Below are 16137 nucleotides of genomic sequence, written 5' to 3'. Positions count from 1 at the left end.
TGTACAGAAACTCCTATGAACCTGAAGTGTCAGGAAAGAGTTGATGATAGGAGAAAAAAATACGGTTTGCAACAGAAATCCTTCCTGCTAGTATAGCCAATAGAAAAGTATGTCTGCTCCAATCATCCCTGGCCCTTCGTTTTATCTATGCAAACAAACAATACAGGCTTAAAAGAGATCTCTTATCTAAAATACTGTTGCAGGGGTTTTCTTTGCCAAAAGCAGGGAATATTATTGCTTTCTATTCTAAGATAATCCTATTGTTGTGCTTTCGTTTGCAATGACTACACAGCTATAGTTACTAGCTATTTTCCTGGTTATATATTTTGACAGCCATTCTCTGGTATTTGGAGGGAAGGAGGAGATTCTGCTGCTCAGGAAGCAAGAGGAGTTCAGGCAGGTCTTTGTAAGACTTGGAGGAAATAGTGTATGCAGAGATGTATTTTTAGAGTTAAGCTGGTCATGCTCAAACACTGACAGGAGTGGGCCAGCAGTGCCTGCAGTCTATCATTGGAGACAGCTGGTGTGAGAAAAACTTTTAAAACACTTATGAGAATGAATGGAATCCTTTTATTTTGCTGAAGTGGAAACAAGACCGATTTGAGTCATTATTCTGTCAGTTTAATTTCTACTAGTGATTACTTTCTGCATAGAGAAATTCTGAACAGTTTTTTGTAATGTAATGTAATATAAAGGACTCAGTGAGGCTTTGAGGATGATAGAATAAGGGTCTTTTGGCATCCCTGGTGGAATCAGGATTACTGATGGTGACCTGGTGGCAATTTTCAGATGTTGCAAAGTCTCCACCACTCCCCCTTGCATCCAAAGCCTTTCACAGGGCAAAGAAAGCCTAGGAATCTAAAAGGAGGAGGACAAGGAGCTTTCCTGGATGATGACGATGATTCCAAAACAACAGGCACAGTCAATCAAAATTATAAAAACATTGACTGGTATTATATAACAGATACAAGACTTAACCAAAAAACTAAGTTATCTGTTAAATATCGGCACAGTACATATGCTGTTCCGAATACTGCTGGTTTTTTGTATCCCCGATGGTGTTATTTCTGAAATCTGCAACTGCTTTTAGTACTGCGTGAAATTTCTTGATATTGTTCCCAAAGTCCCAATGACTACAAGGACCACTGAAGTGTGTTTCATGCACAACTTTCTCTGGTCCATTAATTGTTGTTCAGTTATGTCATGACTTGGGTGTTTCCTCTTCCAAATTCCCATTGTTTTTTTAAAATTACAGGCTGTTCGGTTTACCTTGTAATAACACCGCATAATTTCTCAATTTTAAGCAGGAGACCAAGCTTTGTGTTCATGTTGTTCCAGTAGTATTGCAGCAGCCTTTCCTGGTTCCTCAACAGGCTCTGCAGAGTCCTGTAGCCTGTTTGTCACCAGATGTCCAGGGACTATAGCATCTGACATGGTCCTTGTTGACCTGGGCAACGACAGATCTGGTGTGGATTTCTGTGGATTTCCTCTCAACATGATTGAGGATTGATGGACCTAGTTGGACTGGTTTCTCAGCTGAGACCTGTCTGCTTTGGGAGACCCTTCAGCATAGCTCTCACTGAAGTGCACAAGTGCCCATGGAGGGATGATGATGATTCATCTTATTCAGAGAGGAAGGTGGGGGATGGATGGATGGATGGATGGATGGATGGATGGATGGATGGATGGATGGATGGATGGATGGATGGATGGATGGATGGATGGATGGATGGATGGATGGCCAGCCAATGTGAAAGAAGCTCCAGACTGCATCTGTCACATTAAAGAGGCTATGCTAAAATAGTGGGTAAAAAGCATCCATCCGGCAATCTGATGCATCTCTGCAAGGACAGCTTTCCTTTGCCTGGAGAAAAAATGATTAATAAGGCAGTGCACACATGCATTTACAAATACAGTGAGAATTAATTACGACTTCCCTTCAGATAAATAAGATTCTGTGATATTGGATTGCTTCTTTAAAATGCTCATGCAGTATTACCTGCTTGTGTAGAAGGTGCAGGAAATTCAATTTATAACGCTCACTGTACAACATTTTTTCAATTAATATTCATTTAAAGAAGGTAAAATGAAAGGCTGATAAAATGCTCCTGAGGCCATGAATGATTTTAGAAGTGTTGTTTAGATGCACATTAGCCATTGCCAGTGACGCATCCACAAGAAATGTTTAGCCATTAATGACATCATCAGATAGAAATTCAATTAGCCAGGCAAGAATATATTTTCTTTTCAATAGTAACTATGATTTTAAACTTTTAAGTAACCTCCTTCTGCCTTCCTATTATGTGTTCACTTCAAATTAGCTTTTATCTTTGTTAAATAGACACAGAGAATGAACTTTGAATTCAAATATTTTTCATGGTGGAGATTCATATCTTGGATATAAAAGAAAACTAGCAGATGAGTTTGAGTTAAGTGTATTACTGTCCAGGGACAAAACGCTGGAGATGGCTAGATGCAATTCAACTTACAGTGACAAAGATGCATGTCACTGCATGGGAAGGAATAGACAGATAGAGAAGGAACCCTTCAGGTTTCCTGAATTGCCCTTCACCAGCTCCGACCTGTGCTGACCTTCCTCCAACCTAGAATGATACATATTAGGATTGCTGATGTCACTTCCTTCCTTTTCACATTTTCCTATTGATCCTCTCTGAGAGAGGTCTTTGTTCTTGATAGATGAGGCAGCAGCCATGGCTCATCTCCATCTTAGCTAGCCAGAACAAGGATTCCTATCATGTTTCCTATCTCAACACACCTCTTTAACAAATACTAGTTTTCTTATTTTCTTAGAATAAGAAATATAGGCATGGTTTCTTTCCAAAGGCGAAACATGCTTTGTTAACCCTTCTAAACCACAACAAGGGGTTGTTGGCTGCTGTTTATTTTGGCAACAATAACAAAAAAGATGCTGCAATTACCAGGGCTGGCCCTACCATTAAGCAGGGTAAAGCATCTACCATGAGGCCAGTATATCAATTTTCAACTCCTGATAATACTGTATCATAATAATTGCATGCCATCAAGTTAATTCCAATTTATTTAATTCCATTTCCAGGGTTTTCTAGGTAGAGAATACACAGAAAAGGCTTACAATTTCCTTCTTCTGGGGGCACTCTGTACCTCTTCTCCATGTGGCACAGTGGGGAATTGAACCCCAACTTCTGGCTCCATAGCCAGATACCCAAACCACTGAGCTATCCATCCAGCTTTTCAACTCTTAGCTAAATCATCAAGTAACACCAATGGAGCTGAATGAAAGATTAGAAAATTTAGTTTTCCATGATGACTGCCCCAACTGAACTAGCTAGTAGCAGTTTTCAGTGGGAAGCTATTTGAATATCACAATCTTGAGAACTCTTTGCATTGAATTCAATTTCTAAAAGAATGATAAAGTTTTAGAGGTATAATTCTTACTGGACTTTTCTTTTGTCATCTGTCCAAAGATCAAACATTTCCCAACATAAATTACATTTCTATCAAAGTCCAGCTAGGGAGAGAGGTCACTGGTTCTTTGCCCTAGCTTGCTTTAGTGTCATTTCAGACATTCCGCATTAGACATAAACTAACCGAAGAATTCCCTAACATACCATCTCATTGACAGATGGTCTTTGACCATATTCTTTACTAGCCAACCTTTTCTCTCTCTTCCAGCTACCATCTTCACGACAATGCTGTAATCTCGGTGATGCTAATGGAATGGTGTGCTTGCTGCTTTCCATCTTCCTTGCTACAGCCTGCTGGAATAGCTGCTATCCAATGAATCTAGACTATAGACACTAAGAAACAAAGAGAAGCCAGTCAGAACATCAAAGATTTTAGCCCATATAGGGCTCTGGTTTCAAATCACAGTAGCATCAGTTTGGCCCTATAATTGGGTGAAGTGACTCAACCACCTCAACTGAAAGAGCACTGGAGCAGCAAACCTGTCACTACTCTGGAGAGTGGCTGCTGTTTTCTCTTCTCTTCAGAGCTGTTCCACCCCTCCCCCTGTCTACCAGGTTCTGAGGACGTCACATTATATGTCGATCTTGCCAAATCCCCCATGTTCTGTTGTGGCATAGCTAGTTTTCCCCCAGAGAGCCGATGAACAATGGCCAACTCTGAAAGTTCTTCAGAGCCCAGTATTTAGGAAATAACATTTTATTATAAAGACCCAGCACAAAAAATCCAAAATATAAAATGCTGTAGTAATAATATAGCAAACATGTTGAACCTAGTATGTTAATAGATTAGCAAAGAACCTGGACAAGTGCCAGGCAGGTACATAAAATCTGGTCATTTTATCAGTAATCTGGGAATCAGGGTCAGAAAGGAGAGTAAAAAGATAAAATTAGTCTCATCTTTTGAAGAACATGGGTTATAAAAACATGGCATATATCACTATAGAAGGAATGCTATACTGTAATGCAATATGCCTATCAGTTTACATTTTCTTTCCTTTCTTCACAAAGCCATATTTGCTCCTGGTATGGATTTTCCTGGTGCAGAAAGCAGGATATTAAACCAAAAGGTAAAAATACTTTTCTGAATTTGGGCATAAGTTATCTATAAGTTACCTAGATACTTTATTATCATACAAACATCTTACTGCCAGAGCAACAACATTTTGTAACAAGTCTTAAATGATACTGTCATTCCACATCTGGATCTTTCACTTAATAGTAGTTTGGGGTTTTGAATATCTGTAAGTAGAGATGGGCATGAAATGTACCACGAAGCGAAAAACATAACAAAACAAACAAGCCAAGGTTCGTGAAATCTCATGCTTTGTGGTTTGTGAATAGCGATGAACCATGAACCATCATGAACCACCATTTTCCTGGTTTGAGTGCTATTAGACCACTGGGTGAAAAACCCACAGGTGTCTCATCTCTCACATTTTCCATTTGAACTGAGAAGCATCTATTAGAATCAGTGGCACAAGCCCTACCAGAGGGGAAATTATTTATGTATTATTTATATCCAAGCTTGAGCCCAATAGAGACTAAGACCCTCCACAAGGCACAGGGCTGCAGTGGAAAAAAGGTGCCTGGAGCTCTGAACATATGGCTCTTAAGAAATTGACTGCACTATTTTGAATAGGCCAAAACTACAGCAAGTACACAAGTGGAATCCACACAGCATCTGGGCCACAGTCTTGGCTACAAATACTGTACTTGCACAGCTGAGAGGATATGCCGTCTTGATGTTGTGTAAAAAAAAAAAAGCACGAAAAACCACCACAAGAAAAACCACGTTTTCTATACCATACTTGACAAGGATGTTCCAGGATCCAGTAGAATTAAAAACTGCTCCTGAATACTTACAGGCCTTTACCGGCTCTGCAGGGTCCTTATTAATCTTCCATCTGTGCTTGATTTCCCTTCTGGGAAATAAGTGTTTCTGCAGAGTAGTCATATATATTTTCACTTGTTTCATCCTTACACATGACAATAAGGAACTGCAAAATTATTCTTCTCGGGTATTTTTCTTGAGCTCTTGGCAAGAAAAGAAGAATGGGAACTATTTTTAGTGCAAATTAAGCAAAAGTGCACAAATAATGCATTACTGGAAATGATGCCAGTTGCACAGAAGGCTGCTGCTTTGTTACCTGATCTGCTGAGAACTGGAAGATTTAGGGAAGAGGTTTGTTAACAGACAGACATTCTGTCCTTGGCGTGTGTGGAAAGGATATTACAGAGTATCAGGCAAGAAATAAATCTAAACAAAACAAAAGCAGAGAGAGATAAAGGAAGAAGACAAAAACATTGTGGCATCTTAAAGACTAACCACTACATATATCTTAATGAGAGCTTTTATGGACACAGTCCATTTCCTCAGAGTGAGACTACATGGCAAATATTTGCACATTTATTCATGGCCCCAAAATAAGAAGACTTGCTAATTGTGTGAGTTGATGTGGCAGTTCACATCTAGTAATGACTGAGCACTCTTGTTTGAAATTCAAACAGTAGAGACAGTTTGCACAATTAACAGAAACTGGGAGAAGATAAACAAAGACAGTTCCTGGTGTTGTGCTTAGAAGTAAGCTGCCTCATCTTGCAGGGCGTGAATTTTTCTCTTGGAGGTGTCTCATGAAACTGAGACAACTCAAATGAATGGGAACAAAACATTTAGCAAGTTTTCTTTATAGCCCTATGGTGGAGATCAAGATGCTTGGTACTACTCTCCTCATAGCACTTTAGCAAATGAGAAAGCAAGGGCAGACCCGGGGAATGGGAAGAAGGAGCTGTAGCAGTGGGGAGCAGGCACAAAGCAATGACAATATAGTGGAAGGTGGCATGTCTCTTCCAGCCTTAGACACTGGGGCAGTCTGAGCCATCACCACCACCAAGTAACAGATGCCATCACAACAATAGTGCACTGATTAAGGACCCCATTTAGCTGACGGCCTGGCTCTGGTATGCCACAGGATGTCCCTTTTATTCATCACCTTCCTCATGCTGGTTTATTTGGCTTCCTGTCCTTATTGTTTTTTATCCTAATAAACAATAGTCTAATGAGCACCCTCTGCTTTTAGCCTTACTTCATGTAGCCCAACAACCACAGTTCATCACACTGGCAGTAACTAGCAGGTTTGCCAGCTGGCCCTGAGAACATAGTCCACCATCTGAATGGCACCAGAAATGCAACCCAACGGAAAGGAGAGGAATCTTATCTTCTTCTTGAAAATGGATGGGCACTTGTGAACTTTATTCAGGACCAGCCCAAGATATTCTGATACCTCAGGCACAGCAGCAAATGCTACCCCCCATCCACTCATCTAAGTCAAGCTACAGAGTATCCAAAGGCTTTTGGTACTTAAGGTAGAAAATGCCACAAGTATTGAAACTTTGTAACAAAATTTCAACAGTAACCAATTAAAATACTATCGATTTCCTCCTCATTCACTATACTCAAAATCCACTGTTTAAGGCAACTATTAATGGTAGGGCCAGCCCTGAACTGATTCTACATGTGGATCAGTCTCAGAAAAATTACTTTTTTTGTTCTGCAGCTCCCAAAATTTCCCAGTTGGTATGGATAAGCCTACCTGGAGGCACATGCTGGATATGACTATCATGCTCATCCTGCAGTCTTTGAACAGCTGAGTCTTTAAAGGTGAACCGTTTAGTTTATTTAGTAGTTGAAGGAAAGCAGAAGAAATTGGTGATTATGTAGCTCCAAAATACATCATAATTTGAGTGCCGCATAATATATGCAGTATTTGTTACAGGCTTTACCCATGTCTGTATTGCTTCATCATTTCTACCCAGTGACTGGGGATAACTTCGCTGTGGAAGCTGCCATCTTGATAATGTTTCTCAGCAGGAGCCCAGCTTGAAGATCTGCAGAGCTCAACTAGTCTCATTGTTTCAAAAAAATAAAGGACAGGGAATTTTCAAGTGAGTATTAAACTGTCGTTGGCAAAGACAAGCATGCAGTCAAAATGGAATTTAAAATGTCCTGAGTTCTGCTATTTTTTCTTTTAATTGTTTTTTAATGACTAAAAAAAGAACAGTTTGCATTCCCTTTGCTTTGTGAAATGTATGTGCAAAACAAATAGCTTCCTAAGAAGCATCCACAGTGTTTAATTCTCACCTTTGCACAAATTCACTGTGCAGAGAGAGGGGGTCTCAAGATGCCACGTAACAATGGAAACTGTCTTCGGACAAACGCTGGCTCCATGGCTTGGAAACGGGGATGAGCACTGCCCCCTAGAGTCAGACACAACTGACTAAAATGTCAAGGGGAACCTTTACCTTTACCTCACACACATACATACATACTAGAGATCGGCATGAATCAGAAAAAAATGGTGATTCATTTTGATCTGTGATTCATCAAGGTCAACGAACCACAAATTACAATTTTTTGATTTTTACTGATAATCAATTTGTCAACTCATTTTTTACTTTAAAACCTTATTAAACTGTCCCTCAAGCACCTAGAGACACTAAATTCCCCTGACTATCCTCTACAAGCCCTGAAAGTTTATAGTGATGTTTGGATTTCAGAGATCCAAGTTATATACCCACAAAGTGCGTCCCTGCAGGAAAGCACCCTTTAGCAGCTGGTTTGGGGAAATCCAATCTTCACCAAACTTGGAAGGATTATAAAGGAGAGTCAGGGGAAGCTTCTCAGTGAATTTGATGTTTCTAGGTACCTGAGTGAACTTTCCTGGGATTGCCCTATTGTGGGTGTATAACGTAGACATCTGAAACCTAATCTTCACCAAACTTGGAGGGATTGTAGAGGAGAGTCATAGAAAGTTTTCCCACAATTTTTTTGTCTCTAGGTGTCTGGGGGCCTGTTTTACAGACAATTGAAATGGCAAATAAAAAATCATTAAACATTCATTAATTTGTACAGTGGACCCTCAACTTACAGACGGCTAGACTTACAGACTTTTCGAGTTACAGACTTCTCTGTCTGCAAAATTTAGATTCGACTTGCAGCCGGAGAATCGACATACAGACCAGAAAAAAACCAAAATGGAACAAAAATAGAATAAAAACTGCCAGTTATGGGATTAATCGGTTTTCAATGCATTGTAGGTCAATGGAGATTCGACCTACAGACTTTTCGACTTGCAGCCACCATTCCAATACGGATTAATTCCGTAAGTAGAGGGTCCACTGTATTCCTTTGGAGTGTTGATTCATATGAATATGAATTAATAAATTGGCAATTTTTGAATGAATTTTGTGATTCATTTTTTAATTTGTGCCCTTCTCTAATACATACATACATGGTGTTATTCATTAAGGGCGGTCATGTATCCGCACCTATAGAGTTTGCAAATTATGTTTCCCAATTTCACTACATGGAAAAAAAACAACACTGAAATTGATAGGGAAGTGACTAACTGAGCAAACTGAGAGAATTTCTTTGCTTTTGTCACCAGGTTCATAGCAAACATGCTGTTGTGTGCGGTTAAGTCGAAACTCATTTGTAACAATCCTTACATGACCTTCAAAGTAAATGATATATTTAAAGAGTGATTTTACCAGTTCCTCAACCCCAGTGAGCTGCCATCCACCTCATAATTGTTTAAAAAAATGGGACAAAAAGAACAGCAAATAAAATAAACATTTGACCTTTGGATAGTCCCTACCAAGAAACAGGTCCATATGGCATGGCCCTGCACCTGTTTTTCAAAGGCTTCCTTTTTCCAGAACTTTCCAGTGCTTTCCCCAACTCCCCAAACACCCATCATGAAAACCTTAGCCTTTTCTGGAACATGAAGGAAGCTGAAACATGGACCTTTTTCCCCTTGACCTTGATTCTCTTTGTTGAACTAAGAGGCTGATGCTAGGGAAAGTGGGTTCCTGCAAATCCAACCTGAAAGTGCCAGTCTTGTTTAGCAATTGCAGCTCAGCAATTCTTAGGGTTGCCAAGTCTCAGGGTGTTTGTTGAGATCTTAGGGAATTATTGTCCTTTTTCAGGTCTCCACAGAATAGGGAGATAAATCACAGGGTGAGGAGTGCTGCAGGAGAAGAATATTTGATTTGTGTGTGTGTGTGTGTGTGTGTGTGTGTGTGTGTGTGTGTGTGTGTGTGTGTGTGTGTGTGTGTGTGTGTGTGTGTGTGTGTGTGTGAGAGAGAGAGAGAGAGAGAGAGAGAGAGAGAGAGAGAGAGAAGTGGCTTTACCCATCTCCACATACTCCCAGGTGGAGCCATGCCTCACTGGGCCAACACGAAGGTATTTGTATGCGTTTTGCACTTGCCATGCATCAGTGCATCAAAATGCAAAAGCAAGGAGAAGGGGCTTTGGAAAAGAGTTGTGGACACTCAAGCCCATTCTGCCATTTGGAGCAAAGCAAGGAGTGGGGCACCAGCTTTGCAATTTGTGAACTTCTTGTTGCACAAACCCTGATGGCAGCAGAAAGAGGTCTGGGCAAAAATTCCTTATGGGCTGGCAGTGAGGGTTTCACAAGCCCCAACAGTCATTTAGGGTTTAGGAATGTTCTCTAGATTTCATGGCTGCTGTAAGTAAAGGAGCACAAGATACTACTCTCATCAGGAATAGCACAACCACTGCAATGGCATTCCCAGTTGCCAAAAAAATGATTCTGCCCTCTCTCCAGCTTTGGGTTACCCTATAACTTGCTTGGTGTTATTTTACCCAGATGCTGGCCCCATTTACCCAGATTCCACCATCAGCTGACCCCAAAGTAATTCCAGTCCTCTCTAAACCTTGATCTTTCCCACCCTGTAATATCACAATGACCTCTAATCTCATGCTTTTGTTTTGAAACCTCATTGAATGAGATGCTGCTAGTCAGGCAACCCTTGTTCTTGTTTACATGAATCACTCTCAATCATCTCCTCAAACAAAGAGCCACAAAAATAACACCAGCAGTCTGCAAAGATGTACAGCCTTACCTACTATTTAATTTATGTGTCTTGCAAGGCATTCACCGAGATGTGCAGAAAAAAGCAGTATGCAATTAACCTGAGCAAGCCATTAATAAGCACTGGTGTGATGGGTATCAACTCCTTTGGGAAATGTCTGTAGATACGTTAAGAGTCAGAGAAGTGTGCAAATTATGATAAAATGTTGAGCCTTATACAAACCAGTTCTACTGTTGCATTTCCTGCAGAGCAGTGAACATTCATTGTCAGACCTGTGACCACCATAAACTTATCCACTATTAATGTGCTTGTCATGTATTCCCCCAGGAGCACTTTTGAAATTCAATGACAATTAATGTATCATTACAGCAAAGTGTTTCTAAAAGGTTCCTTCCAAAACAATGAAGCAGCTGAATACCTTCTGGCTGGCTAAATTCCACTGAACCCAACAAACATACAGATAGCTTTTTCAACGTGTCAGATTCATTGCTGCTGTTAACATTGCACAACCATACAATATATGTCACAAAGGTATTTGGTTAGTTGACAGATATGGAGAACATTGCCACAAAGCATTTGAAAATAATTAGAGTGCACTGTTACACACAGTATGTGCCAAGCTCCAACAGAGTAAACTTTGTTTGTTTGTTTGTTTGTTTGTTTACCCCACCTTTCTCCTTAAAGGGACCCTTGCATCACTAAAAGACCATTATTCTAAGCTAAAAACAGTAAATATACAAATATTAAAAAGGAACAAACAGCACAAGAGGCTCATGAGTTGTAACATTGCCTTGCACCAGATGGCAAGTAAGGCATCTATTGGCTCTCTCCCTGCCCCCTCCCCTCATTCTTTGCTTTTTGATGCACAACCGCAGCATACATACCTTTGTACTTATGTGTTGACCCCTGGCACTAGGTGGGAATGGCTGGAGACAAATGTCCATGCTTGAAAGTCACCTCACACACAAGCATCAAATTTTCTCTTCTGCCGGTACCACTCGTCTTGAGATTTCTCTCCCCACCTGGAGATCTGGGGAAGACTAGCAATACCCAGATGCTTTCAGCCATCTCCCTGAATCCTGCCAGCCGTACAGTTGAGTGGCTGTAGAATATGAAGCCACAGGATGAACTATACACCCATGACAGATACCAACTCTTGAGTGTCAAGCAACTGGCCAACAAAGGGTAGTGTGGAAAGTGTAGTTCTTGAGGGTTCCATATACAATGGTGCCTTGACTTATGAACTTAATCCGTCCCAGAAGATGTTCGTAAGTCAAAACGTTCGTAAGTCAAATCAGCATTTCCCATAGGAATTCACTGAAACCCGATTAATCCATTCCAGCTGTTTTTTGTTCTTATGTCAAGGCACAGTTTGTAAGTCAAAGCATTAGTTCCCATCCATCCTCTACCACCAGGGGGAGAATTTTTCTTCTTTTTACCTAAAATGAACTTAGGTTTTAAAAAGGGCATGAAAGGAGGGAGGGAGGGAGGAACAATGGGGAAAAGAAGAAAGAAAGAAAGTAATCACTGGGGCACACAGACCCCTCAGACAAAGGTTTGTGCTTTTAAGCAGAAAAAGAGAGAAAGAGTGAGAGAAGACTATGGGGGGAGAGTGTTTGGAGTCTAAAACAAATTTTAAACCCACAAATGCTAAACCCACACATTTTAAAACAACATATTTTAAACCAAGCAACTTTTAAACAAAACACATTTTAAAACAAACCAAGCAACTTTTAAACAAAACACATTTTAAACCAAACCAAGCACCTTTTAAACAAAACACATTTTAAACCAAACCAAGCACCTTTTAAACTCACTCACCAACACCTTTTAAAGAGATATCACTTAGCTTTAGAGCCCAACATCCAGACCTACTTTGCAAAAAGTTTTCTGATTTTAAAACCAAAAGACTAAAATGCATTTTAGAGGCCAACAGCCAGACAGACCTTTGCAAACAGTTTTCTGATTTTAAAACCTACAGCCAGCACAGAAACATAACCCCCCCACCTAGCCACCTAGCCCAAACCCAAGCTGCAAAAAAAAAACCCTGTATAGTAAATACAGTGTACTTACTCACCCAGAACAGGCAGTCTCTCTGTTTTAAAAAAGAAAGTCAAAAATCCAAAAAATAAAAAATAAAAAAGCCAAAAAAATACAGTCCATACAGTACAGTACCAGGCAGTACAGTACCAGGCAATAGGCAGTCTGAAGTCTCTCTCTGTATCCACAATCTCTAACCACTGGGGCGAGTAAGGTAGCAGACAAGCAGCCTCTTTGCTGGCCAACGGTTAAGAGAAAGTTCTAATTTCCCACCTTCCCTGCGTTTTTTTTCCATTCGTAAGGCGAAGCTCCATTCGCAAGTCAAAGCTGTTCGTTACTCGAAATGTTTGTAGGTTGGGACGTTCGTAAGTCAAGGCACCACTGTATATTATTATTATTAGTTTTATGTTTTGCCACATTTCTCCCAACAAAGGGACCCAAGGCGATTCACAGAATTAAAATTCACACAGTTAAAAACACAATAAGTTATATATTAAAAGGCAAATTAAACAATATATGATTTAAAATACAATTAAAAGATTAAAATAAGAAAACATAGAAAAGATTAAAACTATTTGTGTGTGTGTGTGTGTATTAGCAAATAGTTTTAATCTTTTCTATGTTTTCTTATTTTAATCTTTTAATTGTATTTTAAATCATATAATCATATATATATACTTTTTCATTGTTGGTGTTTCGCTTCCTCCCAGTCTAGCTTCATAGCTCCCAGCACCTACCTTACCTGCTTTGGGTCTCTTCCTCCTCTATCCTGCCACTGCCAAGTGGAGTAGGACAGTAGGCTGTCTGGGATCTACTTCCTGCCCCAGTGTTTCCTGGGAGGCTCAGAGTATTGTGGAAAGTGTAGTTTTGCTGCCCATTGTGGGAAGCACAATTCTCGAAGAAGTGTGGTGTTCTGTTTCACTTCATAAAAGTGTGGTTCTGTTTCGCTTCATAAAGGCATGGTTTCCTGAATAACCCATGTTTCGTGGTTTGTTTTGTACCCAACAGAATGTTCCCTAAACATCTAGATATTGCCCATTTATGACTTACGGCCTCAAATTATAAGAGGCTTCAAAGACGTGGTGGTGCTGCGGGCTAAACCGCAGAAGCCTGTGCTGTAGGGTCAGAAGACCAGCAGTCATAAGATCGAATCCACATGACGGAGTGAGCTCCTGTCACTTTCTCCCAGCTCCTCGCCAACCTAGCAGTTCGAAAGCATGTAAATGTGAGTAGATAAATAGGTACCATCTCGGTGGGAAGGTAAAACGGTGTTCCCTAGTCATGCTGGCCATGTGACAATGGAAACTGTCTTCGGACAAGTGCTGGCTCTACGGCTTGAAAACAGGATGAGCACCACCCTCTAGAGTCGGACACGACTGGACTAAAAAAATGTCAAGGGGTACCTTTACCTTTACTATCAAAGTTTAGATTATTTAAAAATTGCCAATACAAAGCTAAACAAGCGGCAAGCCGTAATGCTGTGAGGCCTTTTAAATCTCCCATTGCTTAAGACTTCAGCTTGTATTGGTTCAGCCCAGACCATGATTAATAATACAAAATAGCATGGACTAGGAGCAGTGGGACCACAACAGATCTTGGACAACTGCTGAGGAGACTGCATTGAGCAAAGCTACTTGACTGACAAGATGGGCCCCCATCATGAGCAAAATGTCTGCTGAGCAAATGTTACCTTGACTTATTTTCAAGCATGAAAACTTTCTTCCTCCTTTGATGACTTCTGGATCCCCTGTGATCCAGAATAGACCGTGTGTTTTGCCAAAGAGTAATTTGGAAATGGTGCTGTACAATTTCTTCTTCCTTTTGTGACTTAGGATAAAAATAACCAACCATCAGGGCTTCTGAATTATGTGGTATATAAGGGGATGCTGGCCTGCAGGGCTGCCGGAGCGGGGCAGGGCGGGGGGACCGGACCGGCAGCAGTTGTGTCATGGCTGCCGGCATCACAGAGGCATAATGAGCCCTAACAGCTTTTGTTATTCAAACTGAGAATGATTGTGAGTTAACATATTGTTTTCTGAATCTGTGTGGTCTGCAGAATTGGCCAACTGAACAGCCTGAGCCTGCCATCTCTCCCTTGGCAGCATCAGCAGCAAGTCAAGGCTGAAGATAAACAGTCATGCTTTCTACTGCTTCTGTTTGTTTTGTTGCCACAGCTTGTGCCTCTGCCTGCACAGAGTGCGGGTCTGAGACTGTAAATAAAGCACATCTGATAAAAGGGCCGATCAGAGAAAGACTGTGGTGAGGCATATGATACAATGATGTCATGACATGTGGGTCAGAGAAAAGTACATTACGCACATCGTGCTTGCAATATGTACAGTACTTTGTTTTTTTAAAAAATATTAAAAAGTCTAACATACTTCAAAATCATTTAGAAACCTTGTGGCGCAGTGGTTAAACTGCTGTACTACAGCCTAAACTGTGCTCACGACCTGGGGTTCTATCCCAGGTAGCCGACTCGGGGTTGATTCAGCCTTCCATCTATCCTTCCGAGGTCAGTAAAATGAGTACCCAGCTTGCAGGGGGGGGGGATGTGTAGCCTGTGTAATTAACTTGTAAACCACCCAGAGAGTGCTTTAAACACTATGGGGCAGTATATAAGCCGCACACGTTGCTTTTGCTTTAATAAGAGAGAATTCCCACCTGACATCCTAATGCTGGATGTCTAACTCAGAGTGGAAGTTATAGTATGTGATGTACTTACTTTCACCTGTCATTGGCGACAACTCCCACATATGAATGAATATGGTTGCATAGCCTTATTAAATATTAGCATGAAGAAGTAGTTTAAATGCCAGGCTCCAAAGTAGGAGGCCTAAATTCAAGTCCCCACTTACTGGGCAACCTTGGTCCAGTCGCAGTCTGTTAGCCTGTCCTACCTCACATGGTTGGTGTGGGGATAAAGTAAGGGAGAAGAAAGCCATGTATGCCACCTTGAGCTCTCTGAAGGAAAGGTTGTGTGTGTAAATGTAAAAAAAAAATCAACCAACCAACCAATTAAATAGGACTGAAGTTAGACTTGTAACCATGTTCAAATCAAAAGTATGTTGAAGCATGTTTAAATGTGATTTATGCCAAACTAACTGGGGATAGGGTTTAAAGCATTATAAAAGCTACCATAAACTAGACTGGATCTGTGGGATACATTAGAATAAATCATTCACTATGGCATGCAGTTATTTTGGAGAAATGCTTACTCTGCATTGCAGAACACAACTCTGAAGTATGTTATACAAACCTCTTTCTCCTTGGAGCTACATACTGTTGTATAAGATGGAACAGAACCAAGACCCTCATAAAAGCAAGGTCTGTTCTTTGACTGTGTCAGAATATATTAGATTCAGAAAGAGTAATGCGCAGCTCGAACAAAACCCCAAAACCAATTTAACCCATTGTTGGGAAACTGTAATACATCAGTAGCCAAAGTTTTTGGCTGGCTATAACTCATTCATTTCTCAGCAATTATTATTTCTAAGTAACTAACAGACACTAGCAACAGAAGAAGACTTAGACCAAAAGACAGAAATATTTATGTCAATATTATCAACATTTTCCATAAATCATGTTAGAACAGGGTAGCTGGATATTGCAGAAAGAGGAATCCTTAATTGGGTTGGCTTCACCGGAAGTAAAGTAAATAAAATACCACGTTTTTAATATACTTATATGACTTTTCCTCCAAGAAACTGAATATATCTGCTCCTTCCTCCAACCAAGC

This window comes from Pogona vitticeps, chromosome 2, assembly GCF_051106095.1.
Source record: "Pogona vitticeps strain Pit_001003342236 chromosome 2, PviZW2.1, whole genome shotgun sequence".
Classification (NCBI taxonomy): Eukaryota; Metazoa; Chordata; class Lepidosauria; order Squamata; family Agamidae; genus Pogona; species Pogona vitticeps.
Note: the sequence above shows the minus strand (reverse complement) of the source record.